The sequence below is a fragment of the Puma concolor genome, chromosome E3 (assembly GCF_028749965.1).
Source record: "Puma concolor isolate L17-30 chromosome E3, mPumCon1.1.hap2, whole genome shotgun sequence".
Lineage (NCBI taxonomy): Eukaryota > Metazoa > Chordata > Mammalia > Carnivora > Felidae > Puma > Puma concolor.
In genome coordinates, this window is record NC_141682.1 from 12,410,358 (window position 1) to 12,429,428 (window position 19,071).

Here is a 19,071-nt window from a genome sequence, read left to right on the forward strand (position 1 = left end):
AAGCATCATGCGGTTGTTTCTCGTGCCCTTCAAGGTCTCGGCTTTGTGTAACCATGACAGAACATTCCACTAAGACTCTGCTCAAGTATTCCCGAGGCACGCGTGGCTGAGGGTGCGAAATGGGCCTCGGGTCCCACATCTCCGAACAAGTTTGCTTTACAGGTTCATAGATGAGAGCAGCTGAAGACTTGTAAACAATGACTAACTCAATGTTCTTTGAATGCCCATTCCCTGCCAATGGGGTTCTGAGGCATACAGGGACAAAACAAACGTCCCACGTAGGCAAAGCGCATACACGACGTATCCCTAGTCAAAGACATTTCGTTATCCATGCATTAAGGAAATTTCTTATTCAGAAAATGGCGATTTTCCAGACACTGTAACTCACACTGTTCTGGAGGCTGGAAATCTGGGATCAGGGGTAATCAGGGCCATGCTTTCTCGAAGCTCTAGGGGAGAATCTGCTGCTTTCTCTTAGCTCCTGGTTTACCAGCAACCCTTGGTGTCCCTGGGCTTGTATGGCAGAACTCCATTCTCTGTCTCTTTCTTCTGTGCGCATCTCTTCTCTTCCGATAAGAACACAAGTCATATTGGATTAGGGCCCACCCTAATCACCGCATCTTATTTTCTTTACATCTACAAAGACTATTTCCAGGGGCGCCTGGGTAGCTCAGTCAGTTAAGCATCCTACTCTTGATTTCGGCTTAGATCATGATCTCATAGTTCCTGGTATTGAGCCTCACGTCGGGCTCCGCACTGACAGCTCAGACCCTGCTCGGGATTCTCTGTCTCCTTCTCTCTGCCCCTCTCCTTCTCCTGCTCTCTCTCTCTCTGTGTCTCTCTCTCAAAATAAATAGACTATTTCCAAAAAAGTTCACATTCATAGTGCTGGAAGATAATACTTCAACATATCCTTTTGGGGGTGCAATCCAACCCGTAATAATAGCCCAAAGTTGGAAGGGTAAGATAGTAGTTGCTTGTGAAGAAGGGATATACCGTCTCCACATAGTCTTAAGAGACGAGCAGGAGTTTGACAGACAAGGGAGAAAGAGATCGTCGAAAAGGAAGGACCTGCATTGTTTGGGAACTTAGAAGCACGAAACCGAATTGTGGGCTCAGCTCGGAGGAACAGCACAGCAAAATAGGCCTTCGATAAATGTCTGCGAAAGTGGTGTCTGTGGGAGGGACAGGAGAAGTAAAACTGGAGGTTGGATCAAAGATTGCAGGTTGGTGAAAGGCGTTCGTCTTACAGAGGATCCTGGGAGTGAGCAGGTCAAGCAGGAGAATTGGCATGATGGATGTCGTGGTCCAGGCTGGTCAGAGGAAGAAGCAAGGGCTCCAGGGGCTCGGGGCTGGCATCAGTGGCATTGGGAGATGCAATCAGGAAATGTCTCCATGCAGGCAAAAAAGAAGGTGGAGAGAGAGAGAAGGACAGGCTGCTGGAAGGACAGAAGGCTGCCGTCGTGCAGGGGGAGTACTGGGCTGTGGGAGAATGCTCTGGATACCTCAACCTAAGGAACAAGTCAGTGGACCCTCAGTAAGCTTCCTCAAAACCTGCTGAGTTATATCTTTCCCTGTCCACATGTCTCCATATCTATCATTCTCTCCCTCTCATTCCCTTTGTTTCTTTCCTTCTTTCTTTTTTCTTTGAGAACTTTATTTTTGTAAAATAAAACACAAACAGGCAAAAATGCTCAAAACATAAACCCACGACTCAGGGCATCATCTCAAAGCAAAACCAGCACCCAGATCAGGAAATAGATCACTACCAGCCTCCCAGGAGTCCCTCGTGTCCTCCCTCAACACATTCCCCCCTCCCTTTCCACAGGTGCCTGCCTGTCCTTCTGGCTTCTAACACTTCTCTTGTATCTTTGTTTCTCTTTCTTGTTTTGCTTCTGTGGTCGCATCATCTCCTTTGCCCTAATTTCACCAGACTCCTTGAGCCCCTTCTCAGACCTTCCAGATCACTCAGGGATCTCCAGAGAAACAGAACCAATAGGAGGGAGAGAGAGAGAGACAGAGACAGAGAGAGAAAGAAACCCAGGAAAATGTTTTTTGTGGGCACCCCATGGCCCAGTCAAGTCAATACATAAAATTAACCCTCACATTCTCCTTTTTTATTTCTACCACTATCCCCTGTTAATTGGTCACAAAATAGGATCAGAAGTTTAATCCCCAGGGGATAATAATCCCCTGTTCTTAATTTTTTTTAAATGTTTTGGTTTTTTTTTTTAACGTTTTATTTATTTAAGAATGGGGGAGGGGCAGAGAGAGAGGGAGACGCAGAACCAGAAGCAGGCTCCAGGCTCTGAGCCATCAGCCCAGAGCCCGACGTGGGGCTCGAACTCATGGACCGCGAGATCACGACCTGAGCTGAAGTCGGACGCTCAACCGACTGAGCCACCCAGGCGCCCCCCCGTTCTTAATTTTAAAAGTGACTGAGATAAACATATTTTATCTTTTTCTTCTAGAAGGCAACAAAGCTGCTTGGGGGGGGGCGGTGTACATCTCTGGTTATCTTCTCTTTGGGGGGAATCATGGTTCTGTGCTTCTGCTCTACCCAGACTTTCAGTTCAACGTGTGCTTGGGGCCACCTCTGCCTAAGTCTGGGTCTCTAATTTTGGCCCTAACTCTCCCTCTCTGGATCAGCTCAGCCTGTCAAGCCTGGAAATCCTAAAAACCCTGTGATTAGTTGCATCACTTTTTACGGGAAAGGACAAGCAACTAACAGTTATCTTTTGGTAATTTGTCAACCTGAGAGACAGTGATTTTTCTCTCTTCCCGTATTTGACGTGTCTGCAGGTAAGAAAAGTGAAACCAAAAAATGCCATGATTTTCCCCAAATCACTCAGCCAGTTAACGGTAAAGCCAGGCTACTGCCTCTTTCTCCCGCGCTGGGACTCTGGCTGCCTGAGGGGTACCCTAACCCTTACTGATCTCCCTGCTCCCGCTGCTAATAATCTAGTCTTGGTATCATGACCAGAGTGGTTCTTTTATACATAAATCTAACCATTTCTTTTCTTTCCGCAAAATCCTCCAGTGGCTCCCCACATCAATAGGAACGAAAGGTAAGATCTTTAGCCCGGTTTATGTCGCTCCCCTTTGTGATCTGAGCCTGCCTTTTCTCTTAGGTCTCCTGCCCCTTTCCCCTCTCACCCACCATCTGACCCCTCCCGCCTACCTGCCAATCTATAAACACACACCGGGATGGTCCGTGCCTTAGGGCTACTTGCCTGGTACCCTAGAAAGCACTCCACTTTGAGAACGAAGCTTTATTTTAAAGCCGGCCATCACATCAGTATTTACCACAGGTAATAACGGAAATAAACCAAGATGTCCAGCATTAGACCCATACAACGGAGGAACCCCAATGAGTCATTAAAGTTAATGTCATAAAAATACAGAAATAACTAAAGCAACGAACTTATCCTCAGAATTCTCACAATTTAGTGGATGATAGCTATTTTAATTCCCCAGAGAGTGCCTATCTGAACTCGCATGTTGTCTACTCTTCTCCTTTAGAATCTTTCACTTACGAGTCACAGGCGTTGAAAATTCCCTGTCTGGGAGTTCCAGCATCCTCGTGTCTGAGCCTGGTTCTGGAGGGTTGCTTCATATTTTCAGACCGTGTTTTCTCTTCCCTTTTTATATGCCCCATAACTGCGGAAGACCACGTATGTTAGGTGGGACCGTCAGTACTGAGAGAAATATTTTTCGTGCTTGGAGATGATGCCTTTCTTTCTGCTAAGCTGTTAGCATGGAGATTTTTGTTCACCTAGTTAGGAGGGGGGGCTGAATGCCAACCCAGCTGGCCTGGGTTTTGGTCCTCGCTATGGGTATGCTCAGCACGTCGCGAGTTTCGGATTCCTCTAGCAGCCTCCTGTGTATAGGATGTGGGTTAATCTGCCACATGATTTTTCCCTATGATCCCGATTTTTCCCTATGATTTTTCCTATGTAGCATGAGGTCACCCACTTGGCTTTGAGTCCCCCCCACCCCCCCAGAGAGCGCTATAGCATGAACTCGCCCACGTCTGCAGTTTCCAAGGATGCCCGACTCGCACACCAGCCTGCACTAACAAGTTTCGGCAATATGGAAACAGTCCCAGCCGAATCTGCTTACCCATTTATGAGACATCAAGTGACACGTGCCCAGGTAACCCGAAGCTAAGATCCCATTCCTCCCTGCAAATACCCATCTCTCTCCTGCCATCTCTCTCCCACCTTTGCTGGGGTTTTTTTGATGCACTCAAGAAAAGCAATACATTTTCAACGTGTCTAGATTTCTTGCTTTGTTTCGTAAGGGTGGGGGCAATGCTCTTTCCAGCCGTCTGGCTCTCCGAGCGCGATTGCTGCTTTATTTCATCAGAGCCTCCCTTCAGTTGTTCTCTCTCTGTGTCCAGGGATTTGGTTCAGTCAGCAAGGGATTCTGTGTTCCACGCTTCTCTGTTGCCAAAACTTTTGTTGGAATTCTGACCTGCCTCCCTCAAATAGCTAACCCCGTGCGATGGCAGGGTTTTGTTGGATGCTACCTGCTGTGAATATATCATAGATGTTGCTAGGGCAGAAACGCAACGCCTCGCTAGATGTCTCTGAGCATCTGAAATCGGCTCTTAAAATGTCAAACATCCCTTTGGTGCCCTTTTTGCCCCCATGTGCAACATTACAATTTTCCTGAGGGACGTGGGGGGTAGGGCATGAAATTGGTGCTATTCTTTATCCACAGAGGTCAACGGCGTTATTTATTAAACACCGACTATGCAAGTAGGGTGGTTCCAAGCTCCGTGGAGGGCCATGGGGCATCAATCTTGTTCTTAAGCTTTGGAACAAGAAGAGGCAATAATCCAGATCTCTGGCTACGTAAGTTCAAGTGCTTATGGAGGTAATTTTCGACTGCTAAGAGGGTCCCTAAACTTGCCAAGCTCGCGAGTAGGAAGACACTTAATCCTATAAATGAAGCCGAAGCCAGAGGCTCATTACCCACCAGCAGTCGATAGGCTGCCCCTTATTTGTTTCCGATACGTCCCCCGACTTCCCAGTTACTGACCCTATTGAACGGCAAGGACTTACTTGGCTTTCGGCAACCTTCGCTAGACATAACTTTGTCCCTTAGTTCTGTCTTTTTCTTCCAAGACAGGAACTGGCATCTGCACTTCTCCGGTGATGGCCTCCATACACCCATGCCATTATCGTTATAATCTCTGTTCCTCTTCCTTTTCCTGGTTGTATCATCCCAGTGCAGCTGGCTCTCACAAGGTAGCCACTTAAACGTCTCTCCATCGTACATGGGTGGTTGGCACCACTGAAGCCCAAGACACCTCTTTTCTTGTGTCTCTTTCCCAAATGGCAGCCATAGAGTGACATTTTGTGGAGGCCCGGGAAGCAAAGCAAGTGGAAGGGTTGAGGGTGGAGCCACAGATATTGATGACACAGAAATGAAATACTGTTGTAGAGGGATAGGAAAACCGATCGCTGGGGACCTGGGCTCCTGGGGCCGATACTCTATTCCATGAGAACAAAGCCAGAGCCGGAAGAGAAATAGATGGTGAGAGGCATGGGATTTGGAGTCATGCCAATGTGGATTCTCACCCAGGCTCCACAGGCGTGCCTACATGGTGACCTCGAGCAAAAAGGCTCCACGCTTCTGTGTCTCGTCTTCATGTGCCTATATAAGGATTCCGTGATACGGTTCATAGAAAGCACTTGGCACATTATGACACACGCTCAACAAATTCAAGCAGCTCTTACAACCGATACCGTAAATGGGATTTGGCCCAAGTGGAACAGGCAGGAGCCCCGTTCCTAACACAGGCAAGCCACAGCTGGACAAGTAACAGAAACACCATGAGGGGTGCCTGGGTGGAGCAGTCGGTTAAGCGTCCGACTTCAGCCAGGTCACGATCTCGCGGTCCGTGAGTTCGAGCCCCGCGTCAGGTTCTGGGCTGATGGCTCAGAGCCTGGAGCCTGTTTCCGATTCTGTGTCTCCCTCTGTCTCTGCCCCTCCCCATTCATGCTCTGTCTCTCTCTGTCCCAAAAAATAAATAAACATTGAAAAAAAAATGTATTTATAAAAGAAACACCATGAGACTCCTGCCCGGCTGGATGTTTCGTATGGACTCTGGCTGCACTCGGAGGTAGCCAACATGAGGCATCTCAGTAAGCTGCTGTTGTCCATTTCTGGTCCGTTTCCCTCTGCCCGGGCGGAAGGGAGAAGAGACGCTACCATTTCCTGAAACTTCCTATGTACACGCCACAGTTCCAGGTGCTTTTTCTCTTTCCTTCTTCTTGGTTTACCAACCACCTTTCACTCTATGTGGCCCAACAGCCACAGCCATCAGGGGAGAGGCAGGAGCCCCGGTACCACACCCTTCCCTAAATATTTGGTCGCGCAAGCAGTCGACACTGCTCCCAGACACGTTTTAATGTGAGAGCCTCGTAGTGTGGATGCAGACGTTCCCCCTCCAAGGGTTCCTGTAAGTCAGGCCATTCTGCCTCGGGCCATTGCTACGGAGGTCACCCACCAGCATGATAAATAATCTGGACAAGCGTTCTCAGGTGCCATATTTATGGCCCAGTTTGTAGCCAAGAGCAGTCAGAGACAATGGCTAAAAACTAATTTATCATAATGTCACCCTGGATATACGGCAAATAGCCGTAAACAAGTATGTAGACTATAATTAAAAATATGATAACATTATAAAATAGGACGATGGCTAGTTAGAGAAGAAGATCTATCCAGCAGGAACATGCGTATATCACTTGAAATATTGCCTCAATTACGTGAAGTCATCATCTCAGGCTGCCCATCTCGAAACAAAAAACAAAAAACAAAAACCCGATCCTTACAAACGCAGACCTCAAATGACAAGAGCTGTCTATCCCCTTCCATCCTGGCCTCAGCACTTAGCACTAAGCTCCCTTTTCTGTGCTCTGCTTGGGATGCTTCTCCCTTCCTTTTGTTCATGATCCAAAGCAACATGAGGAACCACTCCTACTGGACTGACTCAACATCTGGAACTTGCCATAATTTATTTCCATCGTCTGCGATGCCCCAAAAGGTTTGCCTCGCCCTGGGTCTGCCAGTAAAGACCAGTCACCATTGGCCCACCTCGTTTGCATCGTATGTGGAGCCTCCTGTCTTCTACCCTGGTCTTCCTGAAGGGAACCCAGTTTCCTGCTAGTGTCCTTACCATGTGCCGATTCTGAATTAATATAAAAAGTATTTTTACTGTCCTCACCATGACTTACCTGGGATGTCCTGTCTCTCTCCATTCACTCATCCAAATATTACCCACGCATCTTCCAATTCAAAATTTACCGCTTGCGCGAAGCTGCCTCACCTTTGTCTCCTCAACTCAGCTCTCGATGTAATTACAGTAAGTAGCAACAAAATCTGAAATAAAACTTATAATTGCTTTCTATGTGCCCACAAGGTTTAGGATCTCTTAAGAGTATCTATCCCCTTGGGGCGCCTGGGCCGCTCAGTTGGCTGAGCGCCCGACTTTGGCTCAGGTAGGTCATGATCTCCTGGTTCATGGGTTCGAGCCCTGCGTCAGACTCTGTGCTGACAGCTTGGAGCCCGGAGCCTGCTTCGGATTCTGTGTCTCCCTGCCTCTGCTCCTACCCCATTTGTGCTCTCTCTCTCTTGAAAAGAAATAAATAAACATTAAAAAAAAAATAACATTTATCCCCTCTAATGCTGTTAAAAAAAAAAAACAAAACAAGACAACCAGTCCAAAATGGAGTCACTTATGCTAAGTACTATGTCACCATAAGTACTATGTTACCCACAATTTCAGTTCTCCCAGGAATGGAATCTTAGATCAGTCTGTCAGGAATCACCTGATTAGCACCACGCAGATAATCTGCCCACTAGATGATCCCCTAAAGGAACATGACCTTCCAATAACCACCCCACCTTTTCTCCTTGCTCCAGCTCCCTCCCATTTTGTACAGCTCCTTGGAACACCTTTCCTACCCGCTAGATGGGATACGGCTTGATTCAAGTTGAATCCCTTTTTGCTCACTAAACTCTTGAAAATCTGAATATGCCTCAGTTTATCTTTTAGCAGGACTTAACGTAACTAGAGGCCCAGAGTAGACACCCAATACATTTTTTGATTGGTTGGAAACTGGAAAGGATGTTTGACAATTATAGGATGGATATTTGGGGAGCATATATAAAAAGAACTTTTTAGCAATACATATCGGACAAAAAAAAAAGAATTAATCTATCAGGGTCCAATTCAGGGGCCACCAAGAACGGACATCCTGTTAACTAACCCCCAGCTTTGGACTGAGGTCTGAAGTGTTTACCACTGGATTAGAAAAGAAATGATTGATATGGAATCACGCAGCATTGATAAAAAGAACAGTAGCTAACACTCAGTGTGCCTGTGTGGACTTACCAGTCTTCAAAGATAAAGAAAGAAGGCAAAAGCGAAGACAAGCAAAAAATAGCAAATTTCTTCTACGTAGAGAGAAAGAAAACCCCAAATGGCCTCCTATCGTTCTATACCAAGTTCATTACTAAAACCAAAGCAAAACAAGACAAAAACCACTTGAGTAATATCAACCGAGTGTAATTTAAGGAATTCGTACCCAGCCAAGCTGTCACTCAAGTATAAAGCACGAACATCTTTGGTCTTCCAAGGCCTTACGTAATAACGCCCCCATGAACCTTTCTTAAATAAACCACCAAAGAATAAACTTAAGCCAAGAAGTGAACAATGATGAAAGGTTGGCCACGATACTAGAATTAAGCACTGAATCCAATTTGCCATGGGACCAAGTATAAAACATCTGAAAATGTTATAAACCATGACAACTTAGAATTTTGTATCATTGGGGCGCCTGGGTGGCTCAGTCTCTTAAGTGCCTGACTTGATTTCGGCTCAGGTCATGATCGCCGGGTTGTGGGATCAGGCCCCACATTGGGCTCTGTGAGGGGCATGGATCCTCCTTAAGATTCTCTCTCTTTTGGGGCGCCTGGGTGGCTCAGTCGGGTGAGCGTCCGACTTCGGCTCAGGTCAGGATCTCACGGTTTGTGAGTTCGAGCCCCGCGTCGGGCTCTTTGCTGACGGCTCAGAGCCTGAATCCTGTTTCGGATTCTGTGTCTCCCTCTTTCTGCCCATTCCCCGCTCGTGTTGTCTCTCAAAAATGAATAAACGTTAAAAAAATAATTAAAAAAAAAGATTCTCTCTCTTTCTCTGTCCCTCTCCCCTGCTCACTCACTCTGTCTCTAAAATAAAAACTTAAATTAAATTAAAATTAAAAAAATAAAAGAAATTAGGAAGACTTTCGTTTAAAACAAATAATAATGAAGGAAAAAAAATACAAATTCCATACCAGTCCTTTTAGGTTAAACTAATGAAGGTTTTTTTCCCCCCCGGTATTTCCCTTTTAGGATAAAGGAAGATGTATTTATTTTTTTTTTTTCAACGTTTATTTATTTTTGGGACAGAGAGAGACAGAGCATGAACAGGCGAGGGGCAGAGAGAGAGGGAGACACAGAATCGGAAACAGGCTCCAGGCTCTGAGCCATCAGCCCAGAGCCCGACGCGGGGCTCGAACTCACGGAACGCGAGATCGTGACCTGGCTGAAGTCGGACGCTTAACCGACTGCGCCACCCAGGCGCCCCAAGGAAGATGTATTTAGAACAGAAGTTATATCTGCATATGTGATGCAAGGGACACAGGGAGGGTCAACTGTGTCATCTATTCCAGTAGAGTTCTGGGACTGCTTCTTACTGGTTCTGCCCAAAGCTGGAGGGCAGAAATAGAAATTCCCTCACATGTCAAGCTGTGGGCTAGGTGAGGTGTAGGAGAGAAGGTTCAGGTCTTCAGTGGGGGATCAAAAAGAGATTAAAGACGCCAAAGATGGGGGTGCCTCGGTGGCTCAGTTGGTTGAGCGTCTGGCATTGGCTCAGGTCATGATCACAAGGTTCGTAAGTTCGAGCCCCGCGTCGGGCTCTGTGCTGACAGTCTGGAGCCTGGAGCCTGCTTCCGATTCTGTGTCTCCCTCTCTCTCTGCCCGTCCCCTGCTTGCATTCTGTCTCTCAAAAATGAACAAACGTTAAAGAAAAAAAATTAAAAACAAAAAGATGCCCAAGTTGGAGGTGTAGCAAAATGAGGAATGGAAGATTTAAAAGTTTTAGAGAAACTTCAAAGAAATGCAAACTATGGGAATAGCTTTGTACATAGTTTAAGCTGCAATTTAGGTTTTAATAACCCTGCACCCTTTGCTTAAAACTTTCCCCCCAGTGCAAAGGCCTGTCTAATCACCTTCCAGAAACATCCCACCTACACTTCCTGGCCCTTGATCAGCTTGATCGCATGTGAAACCTGGGCTCTCTCCCTATGTTCCTGGGCATGATTCTGTCTCTATCCCGCCCAAACTCAAGGGCCCCTTACCTTAAACACTTTCTTGACAATATATTCTAATCCCTTAACCCTGCCTGCGTTCCAGCAGCAGACAAGTGGTTTTAGAGAAAGAGGTACAGATGTTGACCATCCCCAGTGGGGAATGAGGGACATAGCTGGACAGACACTGAGAAAGATGTCGAATGACATTCACACCTTGGCTGAGGTGGCAGGCAGCACATTCTTAGACATCCGTCGATGAGGCTGTGTGCGAAAGCCGTCTACACCGGGATCCTGCGGGCTCTCGGCATCCTAGCCCCCCTGGCTTTGCATTCTGGCTCTGTCACTTTCCGGCGCGGTGGACATTTGAGCAAGGCTTTGCTTCTCCCCCCTAATTTGTTCATCTCTAAAATGGGGGTCATCGTGAATAGGCCAAAGTCTTTTCATTTTGAAATACACATTCTCCTTTGACCTTGAGTCCCTCTCCAGCTACATCCGATATCTCTCCTTCTTTTTCCAAGGTCCAGTTTTTGAAATAGCACTTCAGGCTTTCTGCTTCCATTTCCTTATCTCTCATTTACTCCACAAACAGCTACAACCTAAGGTCACTAATAGTCTGTTCAAATGCCCCCTTTCCTGTGCGACCTTCTCTAAATCCATCAATTTACAATACCGACCTGCTCCAATAGAAAAGAGCAACGCGTCCCCTCCCGGGCATTCCCGTGTCTTTTCCTTGATTTATTTGTCTCCATGGGACCTCTGCCAAAACACGCAATTCGCTTCTCTTTTCTGACCACGTCTGCATCCTCCAATGAGAATGTGAGCTCCGTGAGAGCTGGGATTTTTTGTTGCTTGGGTCCAAGCAAACATGTTAATATTTGTCAAGTGATGGGCTGCCCGGGGGGGGGGGGGGGGGGGGGGGCGGGGCTCCGTAGGTTAAGCGTCTGACTCTGGCTCAGGTCGTGATCTCAGTGTTCATGGTTTTGAGCCCCGCGTCGGGCTCTTGGCTGTCAGTGTGGAGCCCGCTTCAGATCCTCAGTCCCCCTCCTCTCTCTCTCCGCCCCTCCCTGGCTCACACATTCTCTCTCTCTTGCCCTCTCTCTCTCAAAAATAAATAAACATGAAAAAAATATTTGTCACGTGAGTACATAAGCAAGTGCTTATTCAGTCCTTAACTTACTGGACTTCTGAGACATCTGATGCTGGTTTTTGTTTCCTTTAGTGACTTCTTACTCTCTCGCCCCTTAGCTTCTGTGATAACTTCTCCTAGGTTCTCACTATCACATTGATGGCATCTTGCCCACAAGCTAGGCAGGGCCCTTCCTTCACCCACATGTGGGCCCTTCCTTCACCCACATGTTAAGGATCAAGTGGATGGCAGGGTTCCATATTGGATCTTTCTCTTCACTTTCTTTCCTTAAGTTTGCTGATATGCAAGGGACTCTTCCAGGAGCTTTGTGCGCACTACCACTTGTAATGTTCACAGCTGCCTGAGAAGTAGGTATGGACCGTCAATATCTCATGATCTAAGTGAGTAAGCTGAAACACAGAGAGGTTAATATCTTGCCCAAGGCCAAGAAGTGAGTTAAGTGGTAAATCAAGAATCACTTCTGGTCAATGTGGGTTCAGGGACCCGGCAGCTCTTAGCCATTTGGTAATACTGACTCTCCAGGTATACTCTGACTACTTCCATTTCTATATCTCCCATCCCGGACCACCCCCTTGAATTCCAGACCACATACAGACCTCACCACATCCCAGAGGTTGCTGAAACTCAGTATCACAGCTGTTGAACTTATTGTCTTTCCCCCAAACCAGATCCTAGGTCTCCCATCCTCGTCAACAACCACCTCACCCATGCGGTTGAGCATTCGAATCACAATTCAGAAAATGAACCCGGAGCCTCTCCATTCCCTCATGCCCGTTCAATACAGCAACAATCAAGGTTAAATCCAAGTTTCCAGATGACAGCCAAGGGTCAACCTCCCAGGCAGGTCTTTCCAAGTTGAGCATTTAGGCCTATAATGTTAACTCTTTTCTGCTCACCAACTACATGAGGAAGGGCCAGGAGTGCAGTAAATTGAAGGGGGTGAGCAGGGAGGGAGGAAAGACAGGGAATATGCTTCTGTCAACACATCCAGATATTATCCTGCCAGACTTGTTACTCTTGGTTTATATACTCTTGGTTACTTTTGCTTATCTATAGATAAGCAAACAGAAGCTAGGAGAAGTTCAAGAAATGCCTATAAAGCCGTGAACCTTAGTTTTCCATCTGGGCCTGTGTGAATCCAAAGTCCATATTCCTTCATATTCTCCCTTCCTGCCTCCATTTCGAGTCCGCCATTTTTACCCCTCCCCCCACCCCGTATACCCCTGTTTCATCCTGCATTAATGGTATTATCTTGTTCTTCAATCATCCTTTTATTTTTCAACTTTTATTATCCTTTTTATTTTTATCATTATTATTTTTCACATTTGAGTACAGCTGACACACAATGTTACATTAGCTTCAGGAATACAGCACAGTGATTTGACAAGTCTGCACATTATGCTGTGCTCAAAAGTGTGGCTACCCTCTGTCATGACAGCACAATCGCCACACCATTGACCTTATTCCCTATGTTGTGCCTTTCATCCCCAGGACTTCGTCTTTCCATAAATGGAAGCCCGTTGAATCATTCTTTCAAATAACCTCCACTCTTGTTTCGTGAACAGCGGTGGAAAAGACACAAAGTTACTGGACTATTCTTTTGAGTCCTCTCCTTCCCACCCCAACCCTTGAGCTCTTTGAAGATGGAACTCTTCTGTTCTTCATGCTCATCACATAAGCGTGGTAAAACCTTGGTCTGTGAGCATGATTGATTCCAGAAACATGCTTGTAATCCAAAGAACTCATATATCACAGCGAATTTCGAGAACCATTGGCTCAGTTGTGATCATGTGACGTTCGGCATCACGTACAACTCGTATTGCAAGACACCCCTTGTTTATCGACTCGAGATGTATTAGAAATGTTTGCTCGTCTTGCAGAAAACTCGCCGAATAAGTTACTTGCAATCCATGGTTTTTCTGTAAATGCATGCACATGTGGAAGGGAAGGATTCGCGGTCAGAAGCACAGGGCATCTGAAAACACGGACACCACGGAGGAGCGCACCCGGACGTTTTCAAGGCTGGGCGACAGCTGGGGATGCCACCTTCTTCAGTCCTTTCAACCCCCGTCCAACTTTTCACGCATGGGGCTCAGCAAGACTGTCAATACGTCATCTATGTGTTGGAGACACCTGTTTTCCTTCAATGAGAAAACCATCCCAAACCTGCACACATGGCGTCTGGTTACATCCAAGATAGGGGCCAAGGAGAAGAGAATCTGGCAAATACGCGAGAAGTATTTAAAACTCCTGGAAGTAGTGAGCTGCCAGGGGCGCCTGGGTGGCTCAGCTGTTTAAGCGTCTGACTCCTGATTTCTGCTCAGGTCATGATCACATTGTCTCTGAGATCGAGCCCCGCGTCGGGCTCTGTGCTGACGGCACGGAGCCTGCTTGGGATTCTCTCTCTCTGCTCCTCCCCCCGTCAAAATAATAAATGAACATTTGGAAAAATCATTAAAAAAAAGAGTGAGCTCCCAGTGCTTTTCCCTTGTCCGGACCGGATGGCCACTGCCCTCTGGCATCCTACTTAACGGGGACCGTCACCCATCTATCTATCTGCACTTGGGTCCCATATTTGCACTCAAGCAATATGCGGGGACCCTGATTTCTCAGCACAGAGAAGCCAGGAGCAAGGGTTTCCCTTCAGACACTGCAGGCGGTCACACACAATGACAAGTTACTTGAGGAATACGTAATCAGTAGATTTAAAGGAAACATCGCTAATGTATGTAGCATGCACCCAGGAGAGGGAGCAAATTGTTGGCTGGAGAATTTTGTTTTTAATTAAACAGGTAATGTATGCCTGCGTTTAGTCCTATAAATGAAAATGTATTCACCACAGAGGCATGCATCCTATTAGGCCCTCCTGTACATAAACTGTATGGGTGATTACCACTGATTACTGTACTATTAGAGGCCCGCGCCTGGAGTGGCTTGATTGTAACATGCCTGGATCCCGAAAGGGCTCCCATGTGCTTTGCCTGGATGGTGGCAAACAAGCAGGGCTTCAGATTGCCCGGAAGTTCCGCTGTGGGTTTGAGTAGCTGCGGGTGGGGGGTGCAAATTCACCCTGTGGAATGCCATGCTGCTGTTGGGCGGGCCAGACAGGGAAGAGAGATTCGCGGGGGAGAAGTTGGGGTCACAGAGCACAAAGCCTGGGTACGGACCGGCCCTGGCAGGTGCCTGCCCACCTCTCTGAATGATGCTCTCCCAGGAGGCTTGGGGACTAGGGCCACTTTTATTTGGTCTTCATAAAAGTCACACCTGCACCATAAGACGCTCACCCTGGCCCTTTGTAACTCGTTTTGGAAGCCATGTACAGAGATGGGCCAATGAAGTCAACGCAGTTCATGGGGACTCTGCCACCATGCCTCTCCTTCCTGACCTGCAGAGGGGCTCTAAGGCGGCCTCTGACCGTATCCCATGCTCGCGAGTCTCACTCTCTGTTCTTTCTCCTCTGTGGACTTGGGCTTTCCAGTCATTCCCTTCCTTTTCATCAAAAATGCTTGTACCATGGGGGCGCGTGGGTGGCTCCGTCAGCTGAGTGCCCGACTCTTGATTTCAGCTCCGGTCATGATCCCAGGGTTGTGGGATCGAGCCCCACATCGGGCTCAGTGGTGAGCATGGAGCCTGCTTGGGATTCTCTCTCTCTCTAAAATAAATAAAAAATGGAAAAAATACTCATCCTGCACAAAAGGCCATGGATGTATGAGGTCTCCAGAATAAGCAAATCCGTAGTCTTAGTTCAGGCTGCTGTAACAACAGTAGACGTTTACTTCCCACAGTTCTGGAGACTGGAAGTCCAAGGTCAAGGTGTCTGCAGATTCAACGCGTGGTGAGAACCCACTTCCTAGCTTGTGGATAGCTGCCTTCTGGCTGTGTCCCCACATGGCGGAGAGGGCAGAGAGCTCTAATCTCTCCTAGGACCCTCCAATCTCTCTAAGGACCCTAATCCCATCATGGAGTCCCAACCTCATGACCTCATCTAAACTTAATCACATGCCGAAGGTCTCACCTCCTAATCCCCCCGGGGGTTAGGGTTCAACATGTGAGTGTTGAGGAACATAATAAAGCAGTGTACAAGGCATAGAGACAAAAAGCAAGTCGTCGCCAGGGGCTACGAGAAGGGGAAAAGGGGGGAGGGACTCTCTCATGGGCAGAGGGTTTCTTTCCTTCTGGGGTAATGAAAATGTTCGGGAACTAGTCAGAAGCAAGGGTGGCACCACACTGCGAAGGCACCTAATGCCACTGAATTACACACTTTAAAATGGCTCCAAGAGTAAATTTGGTTACCTGTATTTTACACCCCGTGTCCTAATATGGGATCCATTTACATGATAAAAGCAGTTAAGAAGAAGCCTTTGGGAAGGATTGATAACCCCTTGCTTTGAATCACGTCTGTCAAAGCCTGAAGCCCAAGGAACAACCGGTGGTGGAAATTTCAGAACCTAAAGGGCACTGGATGAGACCGTCCCGAGTATCGCTTGCCTTTGACCTTCAATTCAACCACGGTCGCGGTACCACTGTGGAGGGCTCCTTGTTTGGTTTACACAGAAGCTGTGTGAGAATGTTCTCTCACGCTCTCCGGTTTGGGGTTGGTAGGAAGGAAGGGCATGCTTATGGAAAATTGTTGCTGGTTAGTTCAGCCCCCTCAGATGCTTAGCAAAGTCTGTCCTTATCCTCTGAAGAACTAAATCCCACGGGTCTGTCTCCAGCCAGCCAGTGAGACCTGTTATACCTCTTTTGGACTGAAACTTACCCCTTCATACACAAACAGCTACCCCCTTCTCTCTCTCTCTCCAAGGTCTCTTTCCTACCCAACCACCCATCCGTGCCTACACCCCCCTTCTGGGCCTGTCGGAGCGTCATTGTCAAATCGTTAAAAACATCATTTTCAAACAAATAGATAATGACTGCATGTCAGAGTTTCATTTAAGTCTTTCCTGGGGAAGCCAGCAGAATGACAGAAGTGGTTTTCTGGAGGAGGAGACACTAGGATTTCTATAACGCATGGACAAATGAGAAGGTAAGACCGCCACATGAGGTACAAAACTAGGGAGAGGTCCTGCAGGGCAATAAAGCCTTCGGGGTTATTTCTTTCCCAAGCAGAAGGAAAGAAAACATCGTCACACATCACCAGTTCTCCACACGTTTGTCCATAGCTTTACAGGACCGTGAAATGTTTGCGTCCGAATCGGTTGTTGGTCAAACCCAGTTACAGTCCTGAGAGAGTCCGACGATCCTCTTGAGGACATATGAGAAAACGCTCTGACGTGGCATTAGAGGGTCACACTATTATCTCTTTTGCCTTATTTCCAGGTTTGCATTTTTTAAAGCAAAGCTTCGTTAGCTTTGGTGGTGGTGGTGTCCCCCTCCCCCCCCCGCCCCACCCTGCACTGGCTCATCTACAGTCCCCATTTATTCAATCAAATACTCACCTAGGTGTTCTTAATCAGTTGACTTTAAGTAAGGGAGATTATTTTGGATAATTTGGGTGGACCTGATTCAATCCATCGGAAAAACTTAAAAGCAGGGCTGGGACTTCCCTGGGAGGGGAAAAATTCCTCCTGCAACCCCCAGCTCCAGCCCGTGCGGGATCTACCCTTCACAGTGTTATACCCTGATGGATTTTGGACATAGCCAGCCCCCACCGTCACATAAACCTTGCAATAAATGCATGAACATATATCCACCCTACTGGTTAAGTCTCTCGGGTTGAATCCCGATTGATATACCCTCTTTGTGTGTGTGTGTGTGTGTGTGTGTGTGTGTGTGTGTGTGGTCAATCCATTGTCCTTCTAAGAACAAATTCCCACCTTCACAAAATGGAGCCAAGTATTTTTAAAAAGTAGGTCCTCTTAAGATGTCTGGTGACTCACACCCTCCAAGAAGAAACCTCTAGGACTAAGTCTCAACAGAAGATTCACCTGGTTCTTCTCAAACAAAAGATGACCAAGTAAGAAAGGGACTTATATAGTCCAGAGGAAAGACTAATGACTCTTCTTTCCTTAAAGGAAAGAAGGGATTGTCTTCTCTCCTTGACTAAAGTTTAGTCAGTCCCGGTCCCTGGCCTGCTGAGCCAGTTTTTCAAGAATTTCCTCCACGCCTGGGACACCTGGGTAGCTCAGTCAGTTGAGCATCTGGCTTTTGATTTCAGCTCAGGTCATGATCTCAAGGGTCGTGGGTACGAACCCTACACTGGGCTCCGCGCTGCCTACTTGGGATTCTCTCCCTCTCCTCCTCTGCCCCTCTCCCACTGCCTGTCTGTCTGTCTCTCTCTCAAAATTACATAAATACTAAAAAAAAAAAAAAAAAAAAAAATCCTCCACCCTTGTCAGCCAATCAAATTCTCTCCACCAACTTAATGTTCCACCCACGTCCCCACCCAGCCCATTACCTGTTCGTTCTCATCTGTCCCTGTTACATTTGGAATTGAGTCCCATCTTTCTCTCGTATTTGCAATAGTTTCAAATAAAATCTTCCTTGACGTTTTATATAGGCATCGGGATGATTGTTTTCTTCAACGATACTCAAGAAGATTGGCCCTTAGGAGTGAGAGAGGCAAACTTCCAGTTATAAAGTAAGCAAACCATGGCGATGAAAAGCACAGTGTAAGGAATACAGTCAATGATATTGTCGTAATGTTGCGTGGTGACAGACGGCAGCTGCACTCACTGAGATGAGCACAGCATCACGTACACAATTGTCGAATCACTACGTCGTGCGCCTGCCACTAATCTCGCGTTGTTCGTCAACTCTCCTTAAATAACAAAACAATGTTAAAAAGAAAGTCGCAAGGACTAGGAAATACGTTACCGGTGCTGCACAATATTTAATCGAACAAAGAGTCTATGTGTAAGTGGACCCTCGCGGTTCAAACCCATGGTGCTTAAAGGTCCACTGCAGTTTATGTTGAACATCGGGGGCCCAGAATTGGGGCACGCGCTAGGGAAGGGTGCCTATGTGACCAGCTTCCACTAAAGCCCAAGGGCCCTGAGTCTCTAGGGAGCTTTCCGGGTAGACAACATTTTACCCATGTTGTTGCAAGCCCATGCTTAGAGGATTGAAGCCTTGGGAGCCGGTGCCTGGTTTCCTTCAGAATTTGTCCCATGTGCCCTTGCTGCTTTCACTTTGTATCCTTTCGTACATCCCAGCCGTGAGAATAAGAATTTTAAAAAATCAACCATAAACTAGCTCCATGAGGTCCCCTTTCTACCTCCACCAGAACTAGAGGCCTGAATTTCTCTAGCGTCATGACCATGCAGGAGAAGAGACCATGTGCCTTAACAATGAACAACACCAGCATGTGCTGAAGGTTCCATCTCGCCAGGCTCTGCCCTTAGTATTTTACGAGGATTATCTCCCTGCCCCATCCTTTTTTGTTCAAACAGGTTTGGGTTTTTTTTTTTAATGTTTATTTATTTATTTTGAGAGAGGGGGTCAGGGAGAGTGAGCAGGGGAGGGGCAGAAAGAGAGGAGAGACTCCCAAGCAGGCTCCTCACCTGTGGGGTGCAGAACCCCACACGGGGCAAGAAGCCATGAACCGTGAGATCGTGCCCT